Source organism: Maylandia zebra, linkage group LG4 (genome assembly GCF_041146795.1).
Source record: "Maylandia zebra isolate NMK-2024a linkage group LG4, Mzebra_GT3a, whole genome shotgun sequence".
Lineage (NCBI taxonomy): Eukaryota > Metazoa > Chordata > Actinopteri > Cichliformes > Cichlidae > Maylandia > Maylandia zebra.
Window position 1 is genome coordinate 6,641,777 of NC_135170.1, and position 22,384 is coordinate 6,664,160.

Genomic DNA, 22,384 nt, shown 5'->3' on the forward strand with positions numbered 1-22,384 from the left:
TTTGTTTTTAGTGTTTACATGTGGAGATATTTTTTTTCAAAACTGCATGCGTGGACAGGATTAAAAAAAACAAAAAACCCCCAGAAAATCTCAGTTTTTAAAAATACCCGTGTACGTGTGGACGTAGCCTAAAATAAACAGGCAGGATTAACGGAAGGATTGGGAACAGGTGGAAACACAGCTGGGACTAATCAAACCTAAAGACACAAGGGGCAGCAAAAGTAGATAGGCATCTGACATAGGCTCTGACTTAGTAAATGTAATTAGTACATCAGAAAGTATGGGTTCTACCTCTTTGCTTTCTGATGTTTTTTGTTTATTAGCAGCTATTTGCAGCTGCCCAGAGAAACTTTACATTTCCATCGACATCAGTTGAGAGCCACGCGCATCGAGATAAAACAATTTTGATTAAATAATGAATTGTAGAATAAATACTCCGTTTGTAAATTCATTTTTGAATTCCACATTAAAAAAGTGATTTTTAAAAAATGCTTTTTAAAAACCTCATTTCAAAAACCATTTTCAAATTTAAAAAACTGATTTTCAAAATGTTTTTCTAAATATCTCATTACAAAAACCATTTTTTAATTCCAACTTAAAAAGGCTATTTTTGAAAATGCTTTTTAAAAACCTCCATTTCAAAAAAAGTTTTCAAATTTCAATTTAAAAGACTGATTTTCAAAAGCCCCATTTCCACGCTCCACTTTGCGTGACCATTCCCCCCCGCCTGTCCCGTTTGCCATCAGAATTATTGTCTAAAGGCAAAGAAAGATGCCCAACGGATTTACTTTACCAAATGGACCATCCCGGCCTTGCCATATTGGTCTATTTGATTCACCTTTGCATTTATTGTTTATTTTATTTTCACAAACAGTATCCCACATTCTTGATTTACAACACTTGTTGTAATGACTAACTACTCCTGACATTTTGGAGATGTTAGCTCTTTATACAGTAAAGCTACAGTGGGATACAAATAATATCAGGCTGATCCTGCCATGATTTGTTCCCCCTGTCTAAATCACGGACAAACGGTGTCCTACAGTTTATGTTTTTAAACCCATTTTGCACAGAGGCATTTTTTTGATTTGATTGCAATGTTGAATATTGATACACAGGGGGGGGAAAAGCAACTACACGTAAAATAATCACACCGTTACGCCTCTGCCTTTCTAAATGGAGGGACACTGCGTGTATATATGTAAGCTGTAAAACCTGAAGATAGTCAGATTAACAGAAACGGTATTTTGTCTCTATGGCTACGTTCACACTGCAGGTCTTAATGCTCAATTCTGATTCTTTTTGATCAAATCCGATTTTTTTTTTGTCTGCTTGTTCACACTACAAATAAAATGCGACAGCAAACGTGCTGTAGTGTGAACGGTTCATGGCCCTCAAAGCGACCCGCATGCGCAAAAGAAGACATCACGCACAACACGCTCTGTTTACGGAAGTAAAAATGGCGGCTACAGAGCGAGTAGGTGTTGTTGCAGCAGTTTGTCAATTTATGCAGTCATAACCGACAGAATGTTGACAAATTAATCAGAGAAAGGAGGACACTGAGAAAAAAGAGTCAGTGCTTTAACAATGGCCTTGTTTGGAGCAGTGGCTGCTACCTCCGTGCAGAGGTATATATGGACACGGAGTCAGAACCAGTAGTGGTGGGATTGGGATGTGAGAGGCTTCACTGACACGGAGTTCATCCACAATTTCAGGATGTCAAGACAAACACTTGAATATCTCTGTCAGCGCCTTTCAGCTAGAGTGCTTAGACAGGATACTCATCTCCGCCAATCCATACCTGTGAGCAACCGCGTTGGAGTCGGGCTGTATTGGCTGGCAACAGACGCATGTTATTAGACCATGTCAAACCTGTTCAGAGTTGCCAAATCCACAGTTTGTTCCACCGTCCATGAATTCTGCTTTGCAGTCCGCTATGTCCTCATGCCTGAGTACATTGTACGGGGCGATCGTGGCTGAAGAGTTGGCAGTTCGCCTTGTAATTTCTTAAATAGATAACTATCATATCTGATATCATATCTCACAGTACAATAATATTGAATGGGTTGCATTGTTGTATTTTGTCATGTTTCTCAGGTCTTTGTCTGAATTTCTACGAACATTATTGCTAAGGATTGTCTTATTGCATTGGAGTCACACTGGGTTAAATATGTACACTTGGGTTTTAAGGGGTATTTATTATTTTCTTCTTTTTTTGGGTTGTATGGAAGCCCCAAACGCAATTTCATTGTTCTTGACAATGACAATAAATAAATAAATACTAAATAATACTAAATACTAATCGGAAGGTTGCCGGTTCGAGCCCCGGCTTGGACAGTCTCAGTCGTTGTGTCCTTGGGCAAGACACTTCACCCGTTGCCTACTGGTGGTGGTCAGAGGGCCCGGTGGCGCCAGTGTCCGGCAGCCTCGCCTCTGTCAGTGCGCCCCAGGGTGGCTGTGGCTACAATAGCTTGCCATCACCAGTGTGTGAATGTGTGTGTGAATGGGTGGATGACTGGATATGTAAAGCGCTTTGGGATCCTTAAGGACTAGTAAAGCGCTATATAAATACAGGCCATTTACCATTTACATTAAATGGCCTCAAGGAGATGACCCGATACAAGTTATTGAAGTGTGCCGCAGCAATAGATGAGAGTCACATTCCCATCACTGCTCCTGAGGACAATCACTGTAATTATTTTAACTGCAAAGGCTGGCACTCTGTCATCCTTCAGGGCGTCGTCGACCATCAATTCTGGCAAGCATACTATGATCTGTTAATTATGAAAAATTGAAAGGAAAAAAAAACGTGCATTTGAATGGCTCAAACGTATATACAGAGCTGGACAAAAAGTAGTCGCCTAAAGAATTATGCAAGTAACCGTTTGATCATAAGTGTGATGAACATTTTGTGTTGTTTTCCTTCAGTCTCTCTGTTTTCTCCTAATTACCCAGATCTTTCCTGCTTCCAGTAATCGGTATCCCTATGTATTTAAACTCACTTTACTTGTATTGGTTTTTTTATGTAACAAATTTTTAAATGATTACTATTACATAAATGAGTGATCCTTTATAAATTGTCATAAGTAATCAACTGTTGCTCAATGTAGTAGTGAACTGTTACTTTTACAAGTAAAACTACTCTTAAAAGTTAAAACTTATACTACCCACCTCACAGATTTCATATATTTTATTAAAATATATTGCATTTTCTGGCACCCATACCCAGACCAAAAAGTATTGTTTGACTGATGGCCCGTAATATAAAGACTTGTTTTGGACTTTACGTTTCGCAATTTTGCCTTTAAGTTATGAATTTATTTTGCTGTTTACATATGTCCTGATAATTATCCTTATTGCTGTTTTAGAGAAGAGCAGTGCTTCAAAGGATACTTGCAGATTCCTGTCAGAATCTGCAGATTTACAGCAGAAAAAAAATGTTCACGTTTCTCAAACGTCGTCTTCCCAACAGTTTCACAGCAGAGTGAAGCTGACCCCCCACCCACTTGAAACGTAAAGGCAAATAGGCGGAGCGGTTAGTGCTACGTTTGTGCAGATTTGTGCAGGTAAAATTTGCGTTTGTGCTGCTACGGTTTTTGAGATATTAAACATTATTTTATAGGTCATTCAAAGGTCACCATCCCCCAGACTGCTCCAAAACAAACCAAAATGGTCTACTTTTTTTAGTGCTACGTTTGTGCTGATTTGTGCAGGTAAAATTAGCGTTTGTGCTGCTACGGTTTCCGAGATATTAAAAGTTATATTTTTTGCTGATGACATCACCATCCCCCCAGACTGCTCCAAAACGGGCCAAAATGGTCTACTTTTTTAGTGCTACGTTTGTGCTGATTTGTGCAGGTAAAATTAGCGTTCGTGCTGCTACGGTTTCTGAGATATAATGATTTTAATTATTACGGCCTACACTGTATAACACCAGTGTCTGTGGCAGTGAGTTTCAGCAGCTGTGGAGTTTTGCACTTTTTCTAGGCTTGCTGCATATTAACTTTTATTAGTTTACACTTTAGTAACACAATTTATTCAGCGGAAAGGTCGATATTTCTTTTGTTACTAGTGCAGAAATGTACACAAGGTAGGCTAAAGTTTTTATTTTTTCTGTGGCAAAACTGAGTTTCATGTGAAGTGATTCACGTATACCTAAATTATTATTATTTTTTACATACCCAGTTGGCCTCTATTATTTTGTTTTGAATTATATATGTTCATTATTATTAATGTAGCTGTCTCAGAAAAAATGAAGTGTTTGCTTTGATAGGTTGTTACCTACGTGTAGAAAAGTGAATATTCCACAGCACCTAGGCGAGGGATCTTCAACCTGCGGCTCTAAAGCAACATGTGGCTCTCCGGCCCCTCCACTGTGGCTCTTGTAAGACCAAGTAAGTCATTTTTTTATTATAAAGACAACAAGAAAGGGTTCTGTTAACAGTTTTAACAGAACCCTTTAACAGAAAAATTATTGACAGAAAAATGGAACGGGTACTTTCAAGGCTACGGGTGAAGGTGACTGGGTGTGTAAAAGCAAATATGCATCAGACTGACAAAGAAAAGAGTGTTAAAAGATTTTTAATTTAGAACTTTAACTTTATGTGCAAAACTGAACTTACTAATAACACACACTAGCCATTTGAACACATGTAACTGTAATGAACCAAATAAAACAGAAAAATGCAGGCAGCACTCATTATACTGTGTATAACACAGCATGGGGTTGTATTTTTTTCTTTTCAGATGCTCCTGTCACTCCATTTCCCAGGTCATCATAGCACTCCCACACACATGGAGCTCTCCTGCAGTATGCAGTGTAATGCCCCAAACCATCAGTGGTCATCTTTCCGTGGAAAGCAATTAATGCCCTCAAAGTGAACGACTTTCCTTGGAGAACCAGGTTGGAGGGAAATTCATTCAGTGGAAATTCTGTTTGGTTTGCAAGGTCAGTATCAATCCACACGATATCTCCAATGTTGTAGCTGTGAGTAACTGTCCCTGCACAGAGCTCATTTCCTGTGGTGCTGTCTTCTGTTTTGAATTCTGATGGACACAGAGATGGATTGGTGAGTGGCCTGAGGCAGGTAGACTCAGGTAGGCCAAGTCCTGCTTCCACAGCCGTGCCAAGATGAGCCATACCAGACTCTTTGAGGACAGAGATGGCAGGAGAAACAAATGGCACTTCCCTTGTCATCCCTTTGCTGAGGTAGCAGTGCTGTGAGGAGCAGTGTTTGGTAAAATAAACACTTGAGATGTTCCTCATTGTCTTAGCAATTACAGCGGAGATATTGCACTGAGCATCGATTTGGATCGCAGCAGACCTCAACGAGACAGCTTCAAACATTACACTAAGCAGCTCTGCTCTCCTCCTGTAGGTTTGTTGGGTCACACCATCTGTGGCAATGGCTTTCACCAGCTGCAGGACTGGGTTTTCACTGTCTTTCAGAACAGCATTTTGAAATGTGGAGCTGTCACAGAAGGCACAACATAAGCACTGAAAAAATGCATCAAATGCACAGGTATTGAGCACAGAGATTGTCGATTCCCCTAATCGAATAGGCTGATGGAGGTTTCCATTTTTTAATAATCCCACTTTCACTCTTTTGGCCCCAAAGGTTTTATCTGCATGGAGCCATTCGGTACATGAAGAGAGGTAGGAAGTCCTCTTCCTTTTTTTGGGTGGAACAGCTAGGCCCCTCCAGTTCTCAACTGCATCCCCATCAGCCGGAAGAATGTTTGTGGCAGCATCAGATCCCACAAACGGGTGAGCATCCATTTTTATTTTGTCTTCTGCATTGTGAGTCGTCATGGATCCAGAATTGGCATCTGTGACTTTCAGTGATCCCACTGTTGGCTCATCTTTGACCTTTTCTTTTGCAGAACAAATCCGCATATTTCCCTCGATGAATGAAAGATGACGAGCAATGAAGCGATCGACTCGAAGAGGCAAGTTGTCATGTTTGAAAAGGCCATGTTTTATGTTTTTGAACTCAGCTTCAACAGTGGCTGAACTTGCTGTGATGCTGGTGCTTTGGAAGAGAGGGACCATTATTCCTGTCCAGAGTGGCAAGTAACTTGCCAGTCTTATTATATGAGGAATAATCTCAGGGAGAAAGTGAATATTATCTCTATCCCCGTTTGCTGCAGCAAGTGACCTGCTCTCCTCACATATTTCTGTTACCCACTGTCGTAGGTCAGTCTGGATCTCATCCACTGAATCCACTCTCTCACTTTCCTCCGTCTGTTCATCTGGAATGATGATGGAGTCTTGAGCAATTTGGGCTTTCAAGTATTTCTTGCACCTTTCTGAAGGAAGAGGGGCTCCAGAACTGTCATCACCTTCTGCCTCACTGAGGGCCACAACAGTGATAGCACGTAGGAGCTGTTTTGCATGGTCCAAACATTGAGACCGAAGAAGTTTTGCTAATGACCTGACAAAGAAATCTTTAACACGATGTGTTTTCTTCTTCAGGCAGTCCCACTGGCATATCATCTTGATGCAGTGCGCAACATCAACCCTGATATAACAAGGGGGGAGTTTGGCAGACTGGGTTCCAAGAAGGACATGAAAGCATTCATTAAGGTAGGACTTCAGATCAGGATGAGGAGTGAAAGCCTTGACCAGAGCTCCCAGAATTGCCAGAGAAAAGTCACTCACAGCTTCCTTTGGCACAGGTGCACCTGCACGAATCCATTCTGTCAACCAGTTTGCGATGGCATTAACATCATGTTTCTCTGACAGCATTTGCACCACTGGGATACTGGGGCAATTGTTTTCTTTCAGAATACCTTGATAAAGGAAGATATGGCCAGATTTGCCATTTGGTCTCAGCAGTTTTTTCACAACTGAACCGGTTGCATCAAAACACACAGTTGGGGGAGATTTTTTTGACAATGTCTTATAAACATGCATCTGTGTTTGACTCCAGTAGTGACAGAAAAACTTGTCCAGTCCAATATCTCGGATGCTACCACTGTGAGGAACACTATATTTTAACAATTGCAGAGATGCAATGGGGTCCTTATCTCCTAATTCCAAGTCTTTTCTCTCTTGTTTGGCTTTTCGCAGAGTGGCCAAATTTGGAAGGTGGCTTGGCTCAGGATCTCCAACATCCATCAGATCTGCTGCCCTCGCTGACCTCCATACAGCTGGTTCCATTCTGCCCTCACACAGCTCTTTAGCGATCTGTTCACACAGGTTTCCAGACATGAACCGCTTGGAGTGGCCAGTGTGCAGGGAGAAATCTGTATTTCTCATGAAACACTGGAGCACCATTGGACTATTAATTGCTGGCTGTCTGTCACATGACATTTCTAACTGGCCATGACACTCCTTACAGTCGCCTCTGATGTCCAGATATTTATTGTTGACAGTTGGATGGACCTTTGCTCTACGGAACACAAGTGTACATGTATTTTTGATCTTCTTCCATATAAGATCGTTGATGATATGAGTCCAAGTGCCAGGTTTCAAAATTGTGTATTCCCTTTTTTGGGTAGGAGAAAACTTGTCATTGTATTCAACCTTTTCAGGAGTAAATTTAACCCAGTCCTCAAAAGAGACTTCTAGTTCAAAAGCTTGACAGTTTTCTTGTCCAGGAGAAATGCAATGTGAATCTAACTCTCCTTCACTATTACTTTCCTGATCACTGATTTCCAAAGCTGACCAGATGTTGTGTCTATTTAGCTTCACAAAAGTGTACAGGGCCTTTGCTGACATCTTGTCTTCTAGCTGCTGACTCAGCTCTTTCCAGACTGATGCAGCTGGAGTGGCTATTTTGCCATTTTGGACTATGGCCTCTTTTGAATTGCAAAGAACTGCAAAAATGGATACCTTGTCTACAGATGGCTTTTGAGGCATCTAAAAAAAAAAACAACACACTGATTATGATGGAGCAAAATGTGATTTCTGAACTATATATACAGCCAGGAGCAACCCCTCCCCCAAGTTCTCCACCAATCTACACTTTCATATTTTCTGGAATTATTGTTTTTAAGATGGAGCTATTGAATTTGTGAGTTTATTAAATTGAGTCTGAGTATTTAACCCATGTACTGTACAGCACTTTAGTCCAGTGTGCTACATGTTTTAAAGTGCTTTAGAAACTTTTTTCTTGGACATTTTTGAAAATGTTTAACATTGAAAAAAAAATCCTTTTGATCCAGACAGTTAGCTATATCATGTATTAACTCAGTAACTAAAACCTCAGTATTTTAAATGTAAGCTTACCTTGTTCAGAAATCAGATGAACGCTGTTCTAAGAATCCTTCAGACACAGTAATGCCAAAAAATAGTTTTTTCTGCCAGAAAATGTGTAAAGATTGCTAGCTTGTTCGTTTCTCAAAAAGTGTTCATGGGAGTGTAAAATTTTCAAATGTAGTTTTCAATAAAGTTTTTTTAATCCACTCTAAAAAAAATAAATACTCAAGCATTTGCATCGTGGTTTTATGAACAAAAAGTGATTGAAGTAAAGAAATTGAAGTTTAAAACAAAATACACTCATTACAAATTTAGCTGATTAAATACAACAAGAGGGTTTTTTTAACAGAACTTTATTGAACAAGTGAACACACAAAGTGAAAGGTCATTTGAAAAAGACATTTTTCAGCAGTAAACCATAACAGGATATCTCAAATCATAGCAGCACAAACGCTAATTTTACCTGCACAAATCTGCACAAACGTAGCACTAAAAAAGTAGACCATTTTGGTTTGTTTTGGAGCAGTCTGGGGGGGATGGTGACCTTTGAATGACCTATAAAATAAAGTTTAATATCTCGGAAACCGTAGCAGCACAAACGCTAATTTTACCTGCACAAATCAGCACAAACGTAGCACTAAAAAAGTAGACCATTTTGGTTTGTTTTGGAGCAGTCTGGGGGGATGGTGACCTTTGAATGACCTATAAAATAATGTTTAATAACTCAAAAACCGTAGCAGCACAAACGATAATTTTACCTGCACAAATCTGCACAAACGTAGCACTAACCGCTCCGCCTATTTGCCTTTACGTTTCAAGTGGGTGGGGGGTCAGCTTCACTCTGCTCAGTTAGCCTGACATCTACACTGGATGGCCAGGAAGCGTTCACGATGCCAGGGATCTCAAGAATTCTGAGATATACACAATGGCAGAGAGAGGGGAGCTATTTCCACCAGTCAGTATCTTTGAACACAGTGAATTGTAATTAAAATTGTTTTACCATTCTTCCTTGTTGATGTATGTCACCTTGTATTCACATAATCTTAGGTTACAGAAGAAATCATGGGTGTTGAAGTTCCAGTCATGCTGCTCGGTGACCCTGCATATCCCCTGCGAAGCTGGCTGCTGAAGGGATATGCAGATACAGAAACCCTAACTGAAGAACAACAATACTTCAACCAGAGACACAGCAGAGCCAGGATGACAGTGGAGTTTGTATTTGGTCGACTTAAGGGTCGGTGGAGGTGCCTTGGGAAACGTCTTGATGTGGACATCCACACTGTTCCCACAATAATAGCTGCATGCTGCACACTCCACAATGTGTGTGAAAAACATGGTGAAGCCTACAATGAAACTGATAAAGCTGATCTGCGTGATTCTAGAGGTACTGAAGGGGAGGCATCTTACCAGATGTTCAGCCAATAAGAATCAGAGAGGTGCTGACCCAATTTTTTGATAGTCAACGTTAAGGCACAAAAGCCATGGTTTCATCTCATTGTCAATAAATTTGAGCTTGATGTTTAAGTGATGCATTCACAAAATATAAAGTAAAGCATTCAAAGTTATTTTTTTTTATGGAAAATATTTATTTTGACGTGTAACATGTACACTTCTTCCTCTGAGTACTGAAATTGCAATGTTGTTTGTCTCAAAACATAAGTTTGCATATGAAAAGCACAAATTAAATCTGAAAGACCCATTGTCCTTCAGCAGTACTGAAAATCTCTAACAACAAATATAAAGCATTTTTTGGATGCAACGATAAATAACCAACATTTTGCATTGAAATTAAAGCCCCTCCAAAAAAATATTAACATAACATTAACTGAAATATTTTTGGAGTATCCATTTAAAATACATTAAGTGAACCATGTGCAAAACTTGCTTTTCATAACATTTAAACTAATGCCTTAAAGTAGTTTAATCCTGTTCATCTGGAGGAGGGTAGGATGACATAAAGGCCTGGTTAAAGGATGCATGCTGAGCCTGGTCTCGAGGGTTTGGTCGTTCTGGTCTAAAGGGCTGACCTGGATTGTGAGATGGTGGAAGGGCATTACCAAAAGGAAGAGGTTGAGCTAAATCTTGTTGGAAAGACAGAGACTGATTGGACATCTCAAATGGTGGAGACTGAGATGAAGCCATGGGGTATGGAGGGGAATGGATGAGTGAAGACTGTGTTGGGCAGTAAAGATGCGGAGCCTGTACTGCCTGCTGGTAGAAAGGTGGTTGTTGGCGTGTGATGAGCTGGGTCAACATGTAGAGCACTTTAAGATCGTGCTCATGCTGAGCTGCTTGCATCTTCAACAGAAGCTCCGACTCATTATTCTTCAAGGCGCTTGTAATCTTGTCTGCAAATATTTCCAAAGTTGACTCCATCTTTGACTTTCTCTTCCTGCTCTTGGCAGATGTATCTGTAAAGAGAATAGTTGTTTGTGTTACTTCAACCAAAGGATTTTTTTGTTTTTGTTTGAAGGACAGAGGGAATTTCCATATGCAGTTCTGGTACACACCTTGGAGAAATTAGAACATCACCATAACAGTACAGGTCAGAAATTAAGACTGTGGGGTATTTGATCATTTGAATCAACTCATGGTTTTTATTTAAAAAAACATTGTAAAATCTACAGTATGTCTTACATTACAATCTCACCCTTCCCTCTCATTGACAAAATGAGTAGTATTAATTAAAAGATATCTGTGCTTTATCCATGCTTGGGCATCTAGAGTAAAATTTAACTCATCATTTTGCCTTGTGAGGTCTCAACATGACACTTTACTTAGAAAAAACGTTTTTATTCTAATGTGATGATGAAAAGTTTGCAACAACAATGTTCTATTTAATATATGGGTTACTTACTTCTGGTTTGTGCATTCTTCTTTATGGAATTATCTGCACTCACTGCAGATGAAGAACTTTCCTCTGATGCAGAATCAAATGTCAGTGACACAGGAGTATCCTCACCCAGTGTACAGGCGCCTTTTGAAAATACAATCACACAACCTATTAAAAAGTTATGTACATGGTTACAGCTGATTTAGTTCAGCCTTCATTTAGAATTACGCTATTGCTGTCATATAGAATGTTTTCGATTTTTGTTCAGTAATTTATTCAGTTCTGTTATGTGTTTAGACATGTGTTATACAGTACGTTTAATGTAATGTTACTTATACTCAGTTTTATTCTCCACACATGACTACAACAAGCCTACCTTTTACACTGTTGAGGCTGGGAGCTGGACTGGCGCTAGCCCCTGGACTTTCAGGCTACTCTTCAGCTGTTTCAATTAGTGATGGGTCGTTCGCGAACGAAATGGCTCTTAGAGCCGGCTCTTTGAAGTGAATGACGGGAGCCGGCTCCTTATTGGGAGCCGTGGGGGTTTGTTTTCTTTCTCTTGCCCTCTCGCTAACCTTTTTCGCTTCACGCCACACGTGAGCCTCGTGTTTGCGCTTAGCAGAGGGGGGAGGGGAGCAAACACAGCTATGCGTTTGAGCCCCTCCCGCCTCTGCTCAGCGCTGGGCAGAGGGGCGGTAGTTACACTCGCAGCAGCAGTAGCACACGAACAGAGCAGGAGGGAGAGATAGAAAGAGAGCAACAACAAGAGACAACGTCGTCAATTTAGAAAGGTACAGTAAAGAAAATGAGTGAAGCAACCAAGAAAACAAGCAAAATCTGTAACCACTTCAATTTTATTGACAGTACAAAGGCAGAGTGTAGAGTCTGCAAGCGAAGAATTTCATATAGAGCTGGCTCCACAAACAATATGGATAGGCACCTGAGAACTGTCCACCCATCAGTGCAATGGGGAAAAAAACCCACAGTCAGTTGAGGGTGATATAAATGAAGGTGCTAGTGTGTCTACTGCAGGGGTCACCAACCTTTTTGAAAGTGAGAGCTACTTCTTGGGTACCGATTAATGTGAAGGGCTACCAGTTTGACACACACTTCTCAAATAACAAATTTCCTCAGTTTAACTTAATTATGTGTTATCATTAATAATTAATGATATTCATCTATGTACGGACACTAATTATGTTAATTATTTTTCACCATAATTATAAAGAATGCAATTAGGAAACAAGGTAGGAAACATAAATATCAATATGCAACGCTTTATTTCTATATATCTCTGCAAGTATTTACATTTTGAAGTGATCACTTCTACAACATTTTCACTTACCACTAACAAATTTTAACAAATCATGCACTGTTACATACATTATTTTTGTATGTATGTAACATACAAAAAATCAACTTTCAAATTTTACAGAACTTTTCACCAAATTGGCAGCATTTTAAAGCAAATTGTCACATGTTACACTTAACAAACACATTTGTTTTTCAATAATTAAATTCAACTTTGACATGACACTGTAATGTTGCCACTGAGAACATCTAATATGGCTTTCTTTGTCTGTTAGTGGGAAACCTGGCATTGCATGCTGTTCACCAGTGTGTTGTAATCTGGGGTATAACTTGACACTGCAACTCTGAGTGAGTCTTGCAGATGTGCATCGGAGAGGCGTGTTCTGTGTTTGTTCTTGATGAAGTTCATGTCAGAAAAGGCTGATTCACAAAGATAGGTTGAACCAAACAGGCTGGCAACCTTCATAGCTGCTGTGCACACACCACTGTACTTTTCTGTGTCAACAAGGCACCAAAAGTTTGGTGCACCCAGATAGGCTTTGAGGTGGACATCATTTTGCAATGTTACAATTTCGATTTCCACCTGTCCAGCATCCAAGCTGAACATTGAACTTAGTTGCTCAGCAATGCATGTTGTGTCCACATTCATGAAAGGATTGGAAACAAATGAGACACATGGCTCAAGCTGATCAAGGTCACAAAACCTGTTCTCAAACTCTTGACCAAGTCGGTTTATGACTTGAGTGTACTTTTCTGCAACTTTGTCAAAAGTCTCAGATGCAGAAGCATTGTCTTTCAGCACCATCTGCACAGAGGGAAAGTGCAGCACCTTTTTTCTCTGTAAATGCACAGAGAAAATGTTCATCTGGGCTTTAAATCCATTTAAAGCACTTATCATGTCAGCAACAGTCTTACCTTTGCCTTGCAGCTCACAGTTCAAATGGTTCAGTTTCCCAGTAATGTCTGTTAAAAACGCAAGGTCAAGTGTCCACTCAGTGTCCTCCAGCAGAGATGTGTCTTCCCCTTTGGATTGCATGAACTCCTTGATTTCACCCAAAAGTGACAAAAAACGAAGCAAAATCCGTCCCCTGCTGAGCCATCGGATTTCCGTATGTAGTAGCAGGTCACCATATTCAGCTGACAGCTCCTCCAATAGCACCTTGAATGTTCTGTGCTGTTTAGCTCTGGAGCGGATGCTGTTTATGATCTTCACGACGGGAGTCATGACGTGCTCGAAGCCGATCACCTTTGCGCATAACGCCTGCTGGTGAATGATGCAGTGGTAATGCATGAAGTTTGGGAACTCTGTGTCACCTTTACAGTGAGCGATGAATCCCGTATGTCGGCCGATCATAGCAGGAGCCCCGTCGGTAGTCACTGATACCAGCTTTTCCAACGGTACCTTTTTCTTCGCGAAAAACTCCTTCACCGCGTTATAGATGTCAACTCCCTTCGTTGTTGTCTTTAGTGGCAGTAGTGTCAGAAGTTCTTCTTTTGTGGAGAAACCATCAAATACCATCCGGATAAAGACCATCAGCTGTGCTGTACTGCTGCTGTCGACGGACTCGTCACACTGGATGCTAAACCAACTGCACTTTGCCAGATCCTGATCCAACTGATCGGCCAAGTTCCCGGACATAGCCGACACTCTTCTAACAATTGTAGTTGCCCCCAGCTGGACATCAGAGAGAGTGGAGATTACATCGTTTCCATATTTCTCGTCTTTAAGCACAGTTTTTGCAATTATCATCATTGCTTCTTTGAAATACTCCCCGTCTAAAAATGCCTTCTTTTTCTTAATCATGAAATGTGTAGCTCTAAATGAGGCTTCGGTTGCTTTTTGAGAGTTTTTCACCGGTCTCGTGAAAAAAGACTGCTGTTTGCTCAAACCTGCCTTTAATTCGCGGGCCTTTTCCGCTCGCAGTGTGCTGCCCTTTGGGTAGTTAGCATGGTAGCTTGTGTGACACGTTCGGAAATGTCTCTCCACGTTGTGCCGCTTTGCCGTTGCCACAGTTGCCCCGCAAATGAGACACACGCATGAATCTTTCACAGTGGTAAAAAAGAACTCTTCCTCCCATTCACTGTGAAAATTATATGTTTTCTTCCTTTTTTCCGCCATGTTTTCCTCATCTCCTCACCTTTGCCTTTGCTGGTCTTCATTGCAACTGTTTCCGTGGAGACCAGCTAGCACTAAATATTAGATCATGATCTAATATTTAATAATAAACATTTTTTTATATATTATCTCTAACAAATTAACGCCAATGCAATTGTGATTAAAAAAAAATAGCAAGAAAAAATAAAAATAGATGCAGCTTACTGGTAAGTTGTTATGGTGAGCTATTTTTAGAACAGGCCCGCGGGCGACTCATGTGGTCCTTGCGGGCGACCTGGTGCCCGCGGGCACCGTGTTGGTGACCCCTGGTCTACTGCAACTGTTGCTGCTCCTTCTTCTGCTGCAGTATCTGAAGCGTCATGCAGTATACCACCTAAACCAAGCCAGAGCTCAATGAGACAGTTTTTGCAGAAGTCTGTGACTCCAGCAAGACAGAACACAATTGATGAAGAACTGGCAAAAATGATAGCACTTGATTTCCAACCATTTTCTGTTGTGGATGATAAGGGATTCAGGACTTTTATACATGCAATGAATCCCATGTATCTAATTCCAAGCAGGAAGGCTCTCTCCCAAAAAAATCATCCCAGGCATATATGAAAGAGAACGTGCATCACTGCAAGAGAGGGTTAAAAAAGCCACAGCAGTGTTTCTAACTGACAGCTGGACATCCCAAACCACCACATCCTTCTTGTCAGTTACGTGTCACTTTATTGAAAATTATAAAATGGTATCCTGTCTTCTGGATTGTTTTGAGTTCAGCGACAGACACACTTCTGAGAACTTAGCAGAAGAGCTGCTCAAAGTGGCAAAAGAGTGGGATTGTCATTGTCCTGGGTCGTGCGACCCAGTGTTTTGTGTTTAGTCTATTTTGATGTTTATTGTTTGTTAGGTTCATTAAGTTATTCCAGCTCATTTGTAATTATATTACCCTTGTATTGAGCCTCCCTTGCCCTTCATGTGTTTATGTCTGTGTGTCTTGTGTTTCAAGTTCATGCTGTCGCTTCTGTCATCTTCCCCTGTACTCTGTCTTCCTGGTTCGTGCGTCTACCTGTCATGAGTCATGTCTGCGTGGTTATGTTTAGTTCATGTCATGTCTAATCTCCATGTTTCCTGTTTTACTTTGAAAGTCTGTATTCAATGTCAGTGTATTTAGTTTCACCTCTCCTGTCCTGTCGTTAGGTTCATGTGTGTCAGCTGTGCTCCCATGTGTGGCCACTTCCCCTGATCATCCCTCTTGTGTATTTAGTCTCGGTGTTTCATGCGGTCTGTGTCGCGTCGTCTGTGTTCCCACCCTCCATGTTGTCACAGCCAGTCTTTTGTAGTCATAGTTATGATTTCCTGTGTCTTCATAGTTTAGTTAAAGTTTAGTTTTGTCACTGCGCTTCTGCCTTGTTTGCACTCCTTGTCTTCAGCCACAATAAAGGCTCGCTTTTCGTTCAACTCAGTTTCGTGTCCACGCCTGTGTCTTCACCTGAGTCCTCCACACACTCTCCACCGGTCTGCCACTGCGACCGTGACAGGGATGTGGAAAACAAAGTGGTTTGCTGTGTTACTGACAATGCAGTTAACATAACAAAAGCAATTAAAATCCTGAAATGGACCCACCACCCATGTCTTGTGCACCTAGCCCAGATAGCAAGGAAACATTGAAACAATGTTGAGTCAATATCAGGCTGTGTCATTGAATCAACGTTGAAGTGTGACGTTGACCTAACGTCACTCTTGCACCCTTTTTTAACGTTGAAACAACGTCAGGTTTTGATGTTGAATCAATGTTGAAACCTGACGTTGATTCAACGTTATATTTTCTAATACTGCTGACATTGAAACAATGTCAGATTCTGATATTGAAACACTGTTGAGCTATGGTGTTGATTTTCCACCTCTTTCGCACAGTTGCTTTTTATTAAAACAACAGTTAAATCATGACTGGAAATCTACCTTTCTTTATAGGTATTTTAACCAATACTAAACTACTGCATGTTTCCATCAATACTTCAACCACCTAAACACATAATTGTACTTATTTCTTAAATTGGACACCCTTTATAAAAAAAAAAACCAAATGTCTCACAATGTATCATGTCAACATTAATATCCTAAAATAAGAAAGCATTGCATGTGATGTAAGAGAGAAAAAAAATAAACAAAAAAAGGTCAATAGGCATGTTTCGTTTGCTAAATACTTTATTAAAAGACAGTTTCCTATTTACGTTTATATGATTCACAGAAGTTTGTAATTTTTTTGCATGATGTGCGTCCTGCACCCACCCAAACGATCTGGGGCGTATCGGAGCCATTTCTGCACTGCTTGTGCAAAGACAAACTCGGACATAGAGTTTGCCCCTAACTGCTGCGTCAGGCTCCAATCAAGGCAAAGCGTCTCACCTATAGACACATTTTAAGAGATGGAATTAGCGTGTCTCATGTCTTAAATGTGTATGCAAGTGCCTGTGTGTTTGGGGTCTTAGAAAAATGCATACACTATTGGTCTTAGAGCCACAAATCGACCACGCCATAAAAAGTGCTATAAAAAGTTTATATATTAATATTTTATTCCACTTTAAATTAGCCAATCTTTTAGACCTAATTCTCCTTGAAATATTCATGTCAAGTTTTAATTACGTTTCGCGGATTTTAACCCTTTATATCCCGGTTTCGTCACATGAGCGCACGGCTTTTTTTGCCCCAAAAAACAAAAAACTTGAATATTTTCCAAAAAAACCATTTGAGGTAATATTCAATTGTTATTATAATTAGGCCTTTAGATGGACCAAAGATTGGCACCAACATTCATTTTGATCGCCTTTTATTTTTTTTGCAGGAGCGCATTTCATAAAATGCACACACTATCGGTCCTAAGGGCACAAACCGACCACGCCATAAAAAGTGCTATAAAAAATGTATATATTAATATTTTATTCCACTTTAAATTAGCCAATCTTTTAGACCTAATTCTCCTTGAAATATTCATGGTAAAATGCTTATTACCATTTATAATTATTGCTTATTATCACTAAATGCTATTACCTTATTGTGTTCTAAAATAAAATAAAAAATACAATATAACTTTGAACCAGAAAACATTTATTTTACAACTTCAGAACAATGAACACATGGGGAATGGGGAAAGGTATGAGATATGAGGAAGTGAGAGAGGGGGGGAGGGAAGGACAGTCCTGCTCAGGAGCAGTTGCTGCAAATGGTCAGGGTGTGGTCCTTACATATTTCGTTTCCACATTTGCAGCAGGTGGTGAGGATTCTTCGTCTTTTTGTTGAGCAAAGGTCGCATTGCTTCCTGGCCTTTGAGCTGATGGCTGCAGAGGGGCCTGCAGAGGGGTCTGAAGCAGCAGCATACTGGGCACGTCTCACAAACTCCGCTGTGAGTGATGAGCGAGGAAGGCGCTCTCTCTTTGCCATGTGTGGTTTCACTAAAGCTTCCCCAACCTCCTCGATGTAAATCCTCCTCCTATGTGATTTGGACTTCTTCCAGGCTGGATCGGTTGCGATCCACAGGACGAAACCGTTATAAAGGGAGACGTCAATCATATGATGGAACAGAGCTACTGGCCACCGACTCGTTCGCCTCCTGCAGGAGTATTCGCACACAGCCTGATAAAAAAAATAAAAATTAAACCTATGTATATTTTACACAAGAATATATGAGCAACAATGAATAAATTCGTGCGCAACTGATGCGTAATGACACTTACCTGATCAAGTTTGTCGACCCCTCCTTTGGATTTGTTGTAGTCAATTATCACTTGAGGCTTTCTTTTGGCATCATCGCTCACGCTTTGGGTGCGGTGTTTCGTGCTCAATAAGAGCACATTTTTGCCGCGGCGGGGCACGTACGACACGGCCGTGTGCGTCATCCTAAAAGCGAAAACTGAGGAAAACACCTCTCGCCCCCCTGTCTGAAGGAGCTGCTGCGGGAGCTCTGGTTTATTCTTTCTGATGGTTCCAACCAGGGTCATTTTTCTTCTGAGGAGTTCTTCTGACAGAGGAAACGATGTGAAGAAGCTGTCACATGTGACAACTCGTCCCTGGAGCCCCTCTGTCAGCTTCAAAACGACCCGCATTCCCAGGTTGACTGCAGGGCGCTCGCCAGCTGGTTTGCCTGTGTACAGCTGCAATCTCCAGGCGTATGACGTATCCACGTCGCAGGCTGCCCATATTTTCAGCCCGTATTTGGATGGCTTCTTGGGCATGTATTGTCTGAACCCGTACCTCCCTCTGAACGGGACTAGTTGCTCGTCCACACAAATTTCCCTCCCCGGGAAGAACATCATTTCTAGGCGGCGGGTCCACATATCCCAGATTTGACTAATGGGAGCCAGTTTGCCAGAATTGCGTCTCGGTCTTGAAAGTTTGTCATCGAAACGAAGGGCCCTGCCAATGTGGTGAAATCTTTTTTCTGACATGGTAGCCCGAAATACAATGCGGCCAGTTTTCTCATTCCACAGACTGAGCGTGGACTCGTGCTTGGACCGGTAAACTCCTGCCAGGATCAGTAGCCCCACGTAAGCCCGCAGCTCGTCGCTGTCCACGTCTTTCCAATTTTCGATTGTACGCCTCCCCTGGAGATTCGTCATGGACACAATGTTCAGCATGATTTCATCAGTGACAAAGATTAAAAAGCTGGATACCGGGTCACAGATCCGAGCGGCGGCGTAATGCGTAGGTCCGGTGTACCCAGTAGCGGCTGGAACATGATGCAGCGTCTCGGCGTTTGTTGGATTCCACATTAATCCATTTTTACTAATCCACCCCGCTGGTGCTTCCTCCGTGTCTCCGCTCTCAATTTCAGAAGATTGGGCTCCGCTTGAGTCGGAACAGGACTCCAGCTCCTCCGTTTCCTCCCCCGTTGAAATTTCCTCGTCATCCCCAGAGTCCTCTGCAGAGGAGGAGGAGCTGTCCTCGGGATCCATGATCATACTCAGCGCTTCTTCCGTGTTGTAATGTCTTGCCATTTTGGAAAAGACTACTCCTGCCTCTAAAGCTCATATTTATAACCACGGCTTTAGTGCAGCTGCGTAAACAACCTGCGCTTGCAGACAAAACAAAGTCTTTAGTTCTTAGGTTTACATTTGTTGTTTGTATTGCAGTGTGGACCTCAAAGGAGAAAAAACGTTTGAAATCAGACAAAAAAAGGAGTTAGACACACACTCCTTTTTTTTTTTTTTTTTTAGACACACACATTGATAGTGACCCACACTCATCATTTGAGCTGAAAAACACTGCTGTAAATATGGGATTTTCCAGCAGGGGTCAAATGTGAAGCAAGGGCGCCACCTGGTGGACAAATAAAAAGATTACAACTCTAAGGCCCCTACTGCAAAATGAAAATGAAACTTAAACATCGACGATCCCTTTGACCGTAATTAATTTGCAGTGAAAAATAGCGTTTATAATGGGTTTCAATGGGGCACAAATCGACCACTAAGCCCAATAGTGTAAGTTTATTTGTAGCTTAGCCACTGAAGCTAATTGAAGGAAGTCAGACTTGAATTTTGAAATAAAATCATATCAAACTTTTTTTTGGAGAATTTGGCTATAGTCCATTCAACACTGTGCAAATGGCATGTAATCAAAATTTGAAAAAGCCACAAATCGACCCTAAGACCCTCCAGGTTAATCAACAGGCCGTTGTTATGTATTTAAATCACATCTGACAGCTATTACAATTTATAGTTACAAAGTGTACATAACCTTTATATACTTACCATTGCCTTATTTGCCTCTTGTGATTGAAGAGCTGGCTCTGCATTGTTTAGCTCCTCAATGTTGTGCAAGGGCAAATCCAGAGGCAGTACCCCAGCATCTACCGATTCATTGCGGATGGCTCTGACCTCCTCACGGAGTTCATTAACAGCTCTCGTCAGGTCTGACAGAAAAAGATAAAAAATTTTTAAGTATTTAAGAATACAGACAACTTGTCAAACGTTTCCTTGTGTCACACACAGATATGTACAAAGACACTAGACAGTATTTTATTACCTGGTATTTTCACTCGAGGGGCCTGGGGAAACCATTTTTTGGTGGGCTGCTCATCCTCTGAGTCACTATATGTGTACAGGGGATTTGGTCTAAAGAAAAAAAGTTGAAAACGGTCATAAGTAATTACAAATGTGCTTTTGGAATATTTTTTCCTAAAGTTACAGTTTGATTTATAACAACACACACAGGAAACGGAGATGTGCAAGAAGGTACAGTATACAAGGAATTTTTGAAGTGCACAAGTGTACACGGCTTTGCATTTATAAAAAGTTTACAAGCTTCCACTTTTTGGACTATATTATGTGGTGATATTGCAGTATGCAAGCACCACAGATATGTATAAAAGACAAGATCATAAATTCTTAGCAATCAAAGATATGTTTGTGAAATAAAATAAAGTTTTACTTGTGCTTTCTTTTATGACTGGTCTGAGTTTCAGCTTCGGACTGAAGGTCAGACGTATCACAATGTTCACTTAGATATTTCTGAAGACTGCGTTCTGCTTCGTGAAATGTGTCTGGAAGTACAAACACAATGTATGGCCAGACATAAATTAGGACACGAAAAACTTGTTATTGTTACATTTATACAACACCAATCCAGATGATACCCACCATGGCTTATTAGAAGTCGGACTGGTGCATAGGTGAGCCATGTTGCACCAGGATGAACTCTCCTCTTTACTGTGTCGTGGATCCTGAATGTGTCTCACGGAGGATATGGAGGCCATGACAATTTCTCCCCATTTATCCATGATCTAGGGACTATTTCTGTACCACCAGTGCTAAACTGCACAATGCACCAGTCTTTCATTTTTATCTTTTTTTTTAATTTGGAGTCCTTTTTTGCCCTGTCTAGGATAAACAGGAAACAGATAATTACAATATATTTCATAGTCACTACAAAACTTGATCTATTGATTGAACTAAATAATAAATAATAGCTTAAAATGTATATAGGCAACAATTACAAGCAAACCCGTATATGTAAGCATTTAAACACTGAAGATAATAAAATTAACAGTATTTTGTCTAAGTCTGCCATTGTAGGAATTCATGGCACCGAGACAAAAACATGGCGCACAGTGTGGCGTCAAAATAGGCGCACACCTTTGACGCTGCGTTTTCTCCGTCTTCCTCGTCCACACGTAAATGCTAAACGCAGTTTACGTGTGGACAAAAGGTGCAAACGCAAGTTAGGTGAGCGTGCAGCGTAAAGTTAGGTGAGCGTGCAACGTAAAGTTTGAATTGAGTGCGAATCGAAGCGGGTGCTCACCAATCATTAAAAGTAACAAAGTCATTGAACACATTTATACAGTTACCTTTACGTTTATCAATCATATATCACAGATTTACAATTTTTTGTAGTACTATGCTAAAAAGCAACTACAGAGCGAAAGTCTGGGTCAAGCGCCGAGGCGACGGCAAGAACAAAGGAACCCTCGAAGCGTTAAAGCTAGCTTTGTAAGGGAATATAACGGAAAAGTATGAAACGAAAATGTTTTCTTTGTTGATAGACTTTGTTTGCAGTGCAATTTATTTGTTGCCGGATTGTAAGATGAAAGTAGACACAATTTCGGGCTCCCACATTTTATCCGAAACACTTGTTGGACTTGCTGTCCAACTAAGAAAAAGGCACAGTTTGATATTGCATTAATCTATTATTTAATTATCCACACTTAACAACTCTTGCACCCAATCCATAATAAAGTAATGACAGGAAATGTTATATAGAACCAAAACATGGCAGTTGTGTTCATTATTGATTTTATTCTAGAATCACTGTTTCCTCCTCCTCCCTTACCGGATATGTCTGGACAATGTTATATGATGAGTAATCGTTTTAAAATATCTATACACATGCACACACACACACACACACATTCTTACCTTCTCCAGGGTACTGTATATACTATGGC

The 22,384-nt window shown here is 40.7% G+C and overlaps 2 long non-coding RNA genes across 4 annotated transcripts; one reads left to right on the forward strand and one right to left on the reverse strand.

Annotated features, from left to right (window-relative positions):
• Positions 1 to 4,252: 4,252 nt before the first annotated feature.
• On the forward strand, positions 4,253 to 8,383 carry LOC143418308 (uncharacterized). Of its 3 annotated transcripts, none has more exons than XR_013098247.1 (8): positions 4,253 to 4,394; positions 4,747 to 5,209; positions 5,379 to 5,522; positions 5,619 to 5,767; positions 5,884 to 5,949; positions 6,197 to 6,378; positions 6,476 to 6,586; positions 7,073 to 8,383. It is a non-coding gene; the product is annotated as an uncharacterized LOC143418308 (long non-coding RNA). The 3 variants fall into 3 exon arrangements; XR_013098246.1 differs by having other exon boundaries at positions 4,747 to 4,948; positions 5,060 to 5,522; XR_013098245.1 differs by having other exon boundaries at positions 4,747 to 5,522.
• An 11,781-nt stretch (positions 8,384 to 20,164) lies between these two features.
• Positions 20,165 to 22,054, reverse strand: LOC143418309 (uncharacterized). Its single transcript, XR_013098248.1, has 4 exons — positions 21,081 to 22,054; positions 20,872 to 20,983; positions 20,467 to 20,555; positions 20,165 to 20,353 (listed from the first exon to the last, which is right to left on the reverse strand). It is a non-coding gene; the product is annotated as an uncharacterized LOC143418309 (long non-coding RNA).
• Positions 22,055 to 22,384: the final 330 nt, after the last annotated feature.